Below are 10,283 nucleotides of genomic sequence, written 5' to 3' on the forward strand. Positions count from 1 at the left end.
TTTTTCATGTGTTTTTTGGCTGCATAAATGTCTTCTTTTGAAAAGTGTCTGTTCATATCCTTCGCCCACTTTTTGATGGGGTTGTTTGTTTTCTTGTAAATTTGTTTGAGTTCATTGTAGATTCTGGATATTAGCCCTTTGTCAGATGAGTAGGTTGCGAAAATTTTCTCCCATTCTGTAGGTTGCCTGTTCACTTTCTTTTGCTGTGCAGAAGCTCTTTAGTTTAATTAGATCCCATTTGTCAATTTTGGCTTTTGTTGCCATTGCTTTTGGTGTTTTAGACATGAAGTCCTTGCCCATGCCTATGTCCTGAATGGTATTGCCTAGGTTTTCTTCTAGGGTTTTTATGGTTTTATGTCTAACATGTAAGTCTTTAATCCATCTTGAATTAATTCTTGTATAAGGTGTAAGGAAGGTATCCAGTTTCAGCTTTCTATGTATGGCTAGCCAGTTTTCCCAGCACCATTTATTAAATAGGGAATCCTTTCCCCATTGCTTGTTTTTGTCAGGTTTCTCAAAGATCAGATAGTTGTAGATATGTGGCATTATTTCTGAGGGCTCTCTTCTGTTCCATTGATCTATATCTCTGTTTTGGTGCCAGTACCATGCTGTTTTGGTTACTGTAGCCTTGTAGTGTAGTTTGAAGTCAGGTAGCATGATGCCTCCAGCTTTGTTCTTTTGGCTTACGATTGACTTGGCAATGTGGGCTCTTTTTTGGTTCCATATGAACTTTAAAGTAGTTTTTTCCAATTTGGTGAAGAAAGTCATTGGTAGCTTGATGGGGATGGCATTGAATCTATAAATTACCTTGGGCAGTACGGCCACTTTCAAAATATTGCTTCTTCCTACCCATGAGCATGGAATGTTCTTCCATTTGTTTGTATCCTCTTTTATTTCATTGAGCAGTGGTTTGTAGTTCTCCTTGAAGAGGTCCTTCACATCCCTTGTAAGTTGGATTCCTAGGTATTTTATTCTCCTTGAAGCAACTGTGAATGGGAGTTCACTCATGATTTGGCTCTCTGTTTGTCTGTTTTTGTTGTATAAGAATGCTTGTGATTTTTGCACATTGATTTTGTATCCTGAGACTTTGCTCAAGTTGGTTATCAGCTTGAGGAGATTTTGGGCTGAAACGATGGGGTTTTCTAGATATACAATCATGTCATCTGCAAACAGGGACAATTTGACTTCCTCTTTTCCTAACTGAATGCCCTTTATTTCCTTCTCCTGCCTGATTGCCCTGGCCAGAACTTCCAACACTATGTTGAATAGGAGTGGTGAGAGAGGGCATCCCTGTCTTGTGCCAGTTTTCAAAGGGAATGCTTCCAGTTTTTGCCCATTCAGTATGATATTGGCTGTGGGTTTGTCATAGATAGCTCTTATTATTTTGAGATACGTCCCATCAATACCTAATTTATTGAGAGTTTTTAGCATGAAGGGTTGTTGAATTTTGTCAAAGGCCTTTTCTGCATCTATTGAGATAATCATGTGGTTTTTGTCTTTGGTTCTGTTTATATGCTGGATTACGTTTATTGATTTTCATATGTTGAACCAGCCTTGCATCCCAAGGATGAAGCCCACTTGATCATGGTGGATAAGCTTTTTGATGTGTTGCTGGATTCTGTTTGCCAGTATTTTATTGAGGATTTTTGCATCAATGTTCATCAAGGATATTGGTCAAAAATTCTCTTTTTTTTTGTTGTGTCTCTGCCAGGCTTTGGTATCAGGATGATGCTGGCCTCATAAAATGAGTTAGGGAGGGTTCCCTCTTTTTCTATTGACTGGAATAGTTTCAGAAGGAATGGTACCAGCTCCTCCTTATACCTCTGGTAGAATTCGGCTGTGAATCCATCTGGTCCTGGACTCTGGTTGGTTGGTAAGCTATTAATTATTGCCTCAATTTCAGAGCCTGTTATTGGTCTATTCAGAGATTCAACTTGTTCCTGGTTTAGTCTTGGGAGGGTGTATGTGTCGAGGAATTTATCCATTTCTTCTAGATTTTCTAGTTTATTTGCGTAGAGGTGTTTATAGTATTCTCTGATGGTAGTTTGTATTTCTGTGGGATCGGTGGTGATATCCCCTTCATCATTTTTTATTGCGTCTCTTTGATTCTTCTCTCTTTTCTTCTTTATTAGTCTTGCTAGCGGTCTATCAATTTTGTTGATCTTTTCAAAAAACCAGCTCCTGGATTCATTGATTTTTTGAAGGGTTTTTTGTGTCTCTATGTCCTTCAGTTCTACTCTGATCTTAGTTATTTCTTGCCTTCTGCTAGCTTTTGAATGTGTTTGCTCTTGCTTTTCTAGTTCTTTTAATTGTGATGTTAGGGTGTCAATTTTAGATCTTTCCTGCTTTTTCTTGTGGGCATTTAGTGCTAAAAATTTCCCTCTACACACTGCTTTGAATGTGTCCCAGAGATTCTGGGATGTTGTGTGTTTGTTCTCATTGGTTTCAGAGAACATCTTTATTTCTGCCTTCATTTTGTTATGTACCCAGTAGTCATTCAGGAGCGGGTTGTTCAGTTTCCATGTAGTTGAGCAGTTCTGAGTGAGTTTCTTAATCCTGAGTTCTAGTTTGATTGCACTGTGGTCTGAGAGACAGTTTGTTATAATTTCTGTTCTTTTACATTTGCTGAGGAGAGCTTTACTTCCAACTATGTGGTCAATTTTGGACCAGGTGTAGTGTGGTGCTGAAAAGAATGTATCTTCTGTTGATTGGAGGTGGAGAGTTCTGTAGATGTCTATTAGGTCTGCTTGGTGCAGAGCTGAGTTCAATTCCTGGATATCCTTGTTAACTTTCTGTCTCGTTGATCTGTCTAATGTTGACAGTGGGGTGTTAAAGTCCCCCATTATTATTGCGTGGGAGTCTAAGTCTCTTTGTAGGTCACTAAGGACTTTCTTTCTGAATCTGGGTGCTCCTGTATTGGGTGCATATATATTTAGGATAGTTAGTTCTTCTTGTTGAATTGATCCCTTTACCATTATGTAATGGCCTTCTTTGTCTCTTTTGATCTTTGTTGGTTTAAAGTCTGTTTTATCCAAGACTAGGATTGCAACCTCTGCCTTTTTTTGTTTTCCATTTGCTTGGTAGATCTTCCTCCGTCCCTTTATTTTGAGCCTATGTGCGTCTCTGCACGTGAGATGGGTTTCCTGAATACAGCACACTGATGGGTCTTGACTCTTTATCCAGTTTGCCAGTCTGTGCCTTTTAATTGGAGCATTTAGCCCATTTACATTTAAGGTTAGTATTGTTATGTGTGAATTTGATCCTGTCATTATGATGTTAGCTGGTTATTTTGCTCATTAGTTGATGCAGTTTCTTCCTACCCTTGATGGTCTTTACAATTTGGCATGGTTTTGCAGTGGCTGGTACTGGTTGTTCCTTTCCATGTTTAGTGCTTCCTTCAGGAACTCTTTTAGGGCAGGCCTGATGGTGACAAAATCTCTCAGCATTTGCTTGTCTGTAAAGTATTTTATTTCTCCTTCACTTATGAAGCTTAGTTTGGCTTGATATGAAATTCTGGGTTGAAAATTCTTTTCTTTAAGAATGTTGAATGTTGGCCCCCACCCTCTTCTGGCTTGTAGAGTTTCTGCCGAGAGATCAGCTGTTAGTCTGATGGGCTTCCCTTTGTGGGTAACCCGACCTTTCTCTCTGGCTGCTCTTAACATTTTTTCCTTCATTTCAACTTTGGTGAATCTGACAATTATGTGTCTTAGAGTTGCTCTTCTCAAGGAGTATCTTTGTGGCAATCTGTGTATTTCCTGAATTAGAATGTTGGCCTACCTTGCTAGATTGGGGAAGTTCTCCTGGATAATATCCTGCAGAGTGTTTTCCAACTTGGTTCCATTCTCCCCGTCACTTTCAGGTACACCAATCAGACGTAGATTTGGTCTTTTCACATAGTCCCATATTTCTTGGAGGCTTTGTTCGTTTCTTTTTATTCTTTTTTCTCTAAACTTCCCTTCATGCTTCATTTCATTCATTTCGTCTTCCATTGCTGATACCCTTTCTTCCATTTGATCGCATCGGTTACTAAGGCTTGTGCATTTGTCACGTAGTTCTTGTGCCGTGGTTTTCAGCTCCATCAGGTCCTTTAAGGACTTCTCTGCATTGGTCATTCTAGTTATCCATTCGTCTAATTTTTTTTCAAAGTTTTTAACTTCTTTGCCATTGGTTTGAACTTCCTCCTTTAGCTCGGAGTAGTTTGATCTTCTGAAGCCTTCTTCTCTCAGCTGGTCAAAGTCATTCTCCATCCAGCTTTGTTCCATTGCTGGTGAGGAGCTGCGTTCCTTTGGAGGAGGAGAGGCACTCTAATTTTTAGACTTTCTGGTTTTTCTGCTCTGTTTTTCCCCCATCTTTGTGGTTTTATCTACTTTTGGTCTTTGATGATGGTGACGTACAGATGGGTTTTTGGTGTGGATGTCCTTTCTGTTTGTTAGTTTTCCTTCTAACAGTCAGGACCCTCAGCTGCAGGTCTGTTGGAGTTTACTGGAGGTGCACTCCAGACCCTGTTTGCCTGGGCATCAGCAGCGGTGGCTGCAGAACAGTGTATATTGGTGAACCGCAAATGCTGCTGCCTGATCGTTCCTCTGGAAGTTTTGTCTCAGAGGAATACCCGGCCGTGTGAGGTGTCAGTCCGCCCCTACTGGGGGGGTGCCTGCCAGTTAGGCTACTCGGGAGTCAGGGACCCACTTGAGGAGGCAGTCTGCCCGTTCTCAGATCTCAAGCTGCATGCTGGGAGAAGCACTACTCTCTTCAAAGCTGTCAGACAGGGACATTTAAGTCTGCAGAGCTTATTGCTGTCTTTTGTTTGTCTGTGCCCTGCCCCCAGAGGTGGAGCCTACAGAGGCAGGCAGGCCTCCTTGAGCTGTGGTGGGCTCCATCCAGTTCGAGCTTCCCAGCTGCTTTGTTTACCTACTCAAGCCTGAGCAATGGTGGGCGCCCCTCCCCCAGCCTCGCTGCCGCCTTGCAGTTTGATCTCAGACTGCTGTGCTAGCAATGAGCAAGGGTCCGTGGGCGTAGGACCCTCCAAGCCAGGTGCAGGATATAATCTCCTAGTGTGCCGTTTGTTAAGCCCGTTGGAAGAGCGCAGTATTAGGGTGGGAGTGACCTGATTTTCCACGTGCCGTCTGTCACCCCTTTCTTTAGGAAAGGGAATTCCCTGACCCCTTGTGCTTCCCGGGTGAGGCAATGTCTCACCCTGCTTCAGCTTGCACACGGTGCACTGCACCCACTGTCCTGCACCCACTGTTAGGCACTCCCCAGTGAGATGAACCCGGTACCTCAGTTGGAAATGCAGAAATCACCTGTCTTCTGCATTGCTCATGCTGGGAGCTATAGACTGGAGCTGTTCCTATTCGGCCATCTCGGCTCCACCCACCTCCCCGGTCTCTTCTTTTCTCTATCTGTGGGTCGCCATTGGCTTTCTGATTCTCACTTCTCATGTCCCAGCAATCATCTGTTATTCAGCCTTTTATGCCTTTGTAAGCAGCATCCACATTTAAATCTTGTACCTTCTGTAAAATTCTCTTTGGCTAATAACACTTCAGGTGCAAATATGGCTGGATAAAGAGCCTGCATGTTAGTGTTGAAGACAAACAAGCTCCTCATTTGAGTTTCCCTTGCATTAAAATGAAACAAAGCAAAAACAAACAGAAAAGAAGCACGAAAAGCAGAAACCACTGTCATGCCACTTTTACTTTTTGCTTAGTTTAGCCAAGATGATTATTTTTAAAGATGTGAAATAAACCCATGATAATAGTGTGTTTTATTGCCTTTTCTTTTACTAGTAGGTTGAGGAAAGGAAGGTTCTTCCCCAAAATCAGATGATGAAACGAAAAGGGAGAGGTGGAGTTTAACAATCCATCGCTTCCATGTTTTGTTTCCTAGATTCTGCATTAATCCATTACATGCCTGTAATCCTCGCACTTTGGGAGGCTGAGGCGGGAGGATCTCTTGAGCACAGGAGGTTGAGACCAGCCTGGGCAACACAGGGAGACCCTGTCTCTACAGAAAACAAAACAAAACAAAATGTTAGCTGTGCATGTTGGTGCACACCTGTGGTCCCATCTATTCAGGAGGCAAAGGTGGGAGAATTACTTGAGCCTGGGAGGTCAAGTCTGCAGTGAGTCATGACCATGTTATTGCACTCCAGTCTGAGCAACAGAGAAAGACCTTGTCTCAAAAAAAAAAAAGAGAGAGAGAGAGATGACAGGCTTTCTCTCTCTCCCCAGGTGGTTGTGCCACTTTAAGACTTCTTTAAGGGAAGTAGAGAGGATGAGTGAGCACTGATCGGGCATTGCCCAAGGAGCTTGGCTGGAATCCAGGCCACACAATAGTTGCAGGAACATTTGACACTCAAATAACACAAGGCCACAAGGCAAGAGCAGAGGCGAAATAAAAGCTGTTACAGCAACACTCAGGGGGAATGTAACACGTGTTTCCACACTTATTTATAGAAGCTTGTTCCACCTCTATGGCAGAGACCTTTTGGCAGTCTTAATTTACTTCTGGGGAAAATCTTTGGGACAAATTTTTTTTAAACAGCCAGTACCTTGCTAACTGCACTGATGGCAAAGTAATGTGAGCAGAAATGATCGACACAACATGTTTTCTCTTCTAACATAATTGCTTTCTATTTGTGTAGTCTGTAATAATTAATATATAGAGAACATGGCTCAAGTGATTTTGTGATAAAATAAACAGGGAAACTACTAATCAAACCAAGGTATAAAAATTAGTATAGCTCTTATAGTTACAACATAGTCAGGGCTAATAAGTGGTGGTTATGCCAATGTTTCCCGTTGAGGTAGTATAGAAAATAAAGGTCACCACCTCAAAATTCTCATTTATGTAAGACTCAAAGAATGTCTGTGTTGTCAATGCTCCCACGGCACTGAGCAGCTGACCCTTGTTTTAGATGTCTGTGGTTATAACTGTGCTTGTCTAGGCTCTTGTTAAGGTCAAGAAAATTTCTAGTTATTTGGTGTTGCAATTATTAGAAATGTATCTGTCACTATTGCTGCTTTTCTTTTTAATTTGTTATTATTATTTTTTTGAGACAGAGTCTCACTCTGTCGCCCAGGGTGGAGTGCAGTGGTGCAATCTCGGCTCACTGCAACCTCCGCCTCCTGGGTTCAAGTGATTCTCCTGCCTTAGTCTCCCAAGTATCTGGGATTACAGGCATGTGCCACCACACCTGGCTAATTTTTGTGTTTTTAGTAGAGATGGGGTTTTGCCACGTTGGCCAGGCTGGTCTCGAACTTCTGACCTTAGGTAATCTGCCCACCTCAGCCTCCCAAAGTTCTGGGATTACAGGCATGAACCACCATGCCCAGCCCGCTTCTTTTCAGTCCTAAAGAAAATGTTCAGTTGTTGGAGTGAATGTCATCTCTACAGAATACCCTGGTGTGTGCTTTCAGGAAGACACTGTAGCTAAGTGGTTCAGGTTCCAAACTCCTGAGGTTTAGAATCAGAACTGTAATCCTCGCACTTTGTCACTTTCTAGCTGCAGGACTTTGAACAAGTTATGTACGTCTGTAAGTTTCAGTTTTCATAGTCACAAGAAGGGGTTGTTATGAGGATTAAATGAAATCATGTTTGCATATTAAGGTAAATGCTAAGCTTTGGAAATAAAGAGACCCCAAGATATGGTGGCTTAAATAAGAGAGCAGTTTATTTCTCTGTCACCTGAGGCTGGTGTGTGGACACTACCAGGCCATTCAGGGACCCAAGGTTACAGCTCTCTTGTTGCTCTTCAGTCACTGGTCATCTTGGATTGCTGTCTGCACCTCGGGTCCAGCCAGGGAAAGGGCTAGGCACCAACGACTAAGGAAAGTGACTTGTTTTTACCGATGGAGAAGACTGAGAAGGTATGCTTGTCACTTCAGCTCACATCCCATTGCCACAGCCCCATCTTACTCACTTGGTCGTGCCTCACTACAAAGGAAGCTGGAAAATGTAGTCTTCAGCTGGGCGGCTGTGTGTCCAGGAAAAAAAGAGAGGATACATTTTGGGGAGTTAACTCTCTGCCATAGCATACGGCACTCAAAACTCAGTACGTAGTGCTTAAACATAGACGCTATTATTTTCATGAATTCTCTCTAGTATGTGTTCTTTGGGTCATTTCCTCAACTAGATCATTGCCTGGAACAATTAATATTTCTCAAGTGAGAAATATTGGATATGGAATACATTGTTTTTATTCAATTAATTAATACAAATAAAATTAATAAAAATATTAAGACATTTTTATGGATGTTCTGGGTTTCTCCAGCTGGAGTGCAGTGGCGTGATCTCGGCTCACTGCAACCTCTGCCTGCTGGGTTCAAGCAATTCTCCTGTCTCGGCCTCTCCAGTAGCTGGGACTACAGGTGCATGCCACCACGCCTGGCTAAATTTTGTATTTTTAGTATAGATGAGGTACTATCTTGACCCTAGGTAATCCATCCTCCTCAGCCTCCCAAAGTGCTAGGATTACAGGCATGAGCCACCGCGCCCAGCCCACTGCAACTTTTTCAATTGGCTCTCTTTCATCAGATGGTGGGGTGAGCTGTGAGGAAGGGCTGGGAGGACAAGTACCAGCAATGTTCCTAGGTGACATCATCTAACCAGAGAATGTTTTTGACCCTCACACAGAGGAGGTATATGCATGTGGGAACCAGCACCTTGACCATGAGCTTCTTCCCGCTACATATCAGATACTGGAGAAGCAGAGGCAAAGATAGGAATACAATTTTTCCAAAAGGTAGACACATTTTCAGAATGCTAACTCTTGACTGTTTGTAAACATGAATTGGTCTAACATGTTTGGCAGGCTGTGATTTTTCTCCTGCGTCATAAATAAATACCAAAACAAGCTTCGTAAATTTCTCTCTTATATACTTATGTCTCTGGAGTTGGCTGGATTGCGCCTCTCAGTATCTCGCCATTCTAGCAGACTCTAATAGCACAAGCAAATCTTCCCTGCGGGGAGAAGTGAGGAAAGAGGTCCTTCCTGAAAGTTTAGACCTGTCTGTTTGGTTGGCCCTGCTGGAATCTTGGACTGTCAGTTCTGGAGGGTCATTAAACATTACCCAGCCACTCCATGTAGGAGTCACATCCCCAACACTGTTGTCAGGTCCAGCCTTAGGTGGAGCAGTTCCCAGGAGGTCACCAGCCTCTAATATAGTTAGTTCCATTTTTGGACAGCTTTGACCATTAAGCTTTCTTTTTCCACATTGTGTCAAAATCTTCCCCTTTGAAATATTTACCTACCTTACTACTACGGGTTTCTACTCTCTGAGCCACAAAGCACAGTTCTAATCCCCTTTGCAGCTCTTTCTTCTGATGTTGTGTAATGACGCTAAACACCTCATATGAATGGCGCGATGCCACTTTCACTGTCTAGTTTTTGGATGAACAACATACTTAGAGTGGGAGCTGACATGCAGTCACACATGTGAATCACCCCTGAAGCAAACATAAAATATGTTTGTGATACAGGGTGGGATAGAAGAGCATATTGGATGGACACTGGATTATCCCAGTCTGGGCCCCATGAAGATGTACATGGTCAAGTCAAGGAGACCATTGGGGAGCAATGTGGTCCACAACTCGGGAAACTTTGATTCTTTTGTGGAAATCATGTGCCGTGCCTGCTCTATGCCAGGCACTGGGCAAGTGGTTTATAAATGACTGAGTCACTGCTCTTGCCCTTTTGCTCACAGTTTAGAAGGGCCACCCTGGGAAACAAACACAATGAGACCAGAGCATAATGAACATCAGACGTCTGGGGGCCCCAGAGATGGGGATGTACTGGATGGGGAGGGGCAGCCTCCTTGCCTTGGCTTCTCTAAGCCTGGTTTTTGTTGGCTAGACCATCGGAGAACAATGAACAGGAAGGAGCAGGCTGTGCTCATGGTGTGGTTGATACACCAGTGGGCCTGGAAAGGAGGCTGGAAGGGGAGGCTGGGAAGGCAGGCAGAGGCTGGGAAGGTAGGCAGAGGCTGTGCCAGGAAAGACCTGGATGCCATAGTGAGAGTTGACTTTTTCCTGAAAATACCAGGCATTGGAGGACTGTAAGTGAGAGAATGACACGATCAGCTCTGAGTTAGGGAGATGGCTCTGGGTGCTCTATGGAGTGAGGTTTGGAGTATGTTCAGATTGATAGCAGATCAGCCCGGAGGCTAGTGCATAATTCAAGGCAAGAAATGCCAAAGGCCTGCTCCAAATCTGCAAGGAAGGAAGGGGGAGACTGATTGGGGAGAAAAATAGGAAAAGCAACTGGTGGGCCTTGGATGCTGAGGCCA

The sequence above is a fragment of the Pongo abelii genome, chromosome 1 (genome assembly GCF_028885655.2).
Source record: "Pongo abelii isolate AG06213 chromosome 1, NHGRI_mPonAbe1-v2.0_pri, whole genome shotgun sequence".
In the NCBI taxonomy this organism is placed as follows: Eukaryota; Metazoa; Chordata; class Mammalia; order Primates; family Hominidae; genus Pongo; species Pongo abelii.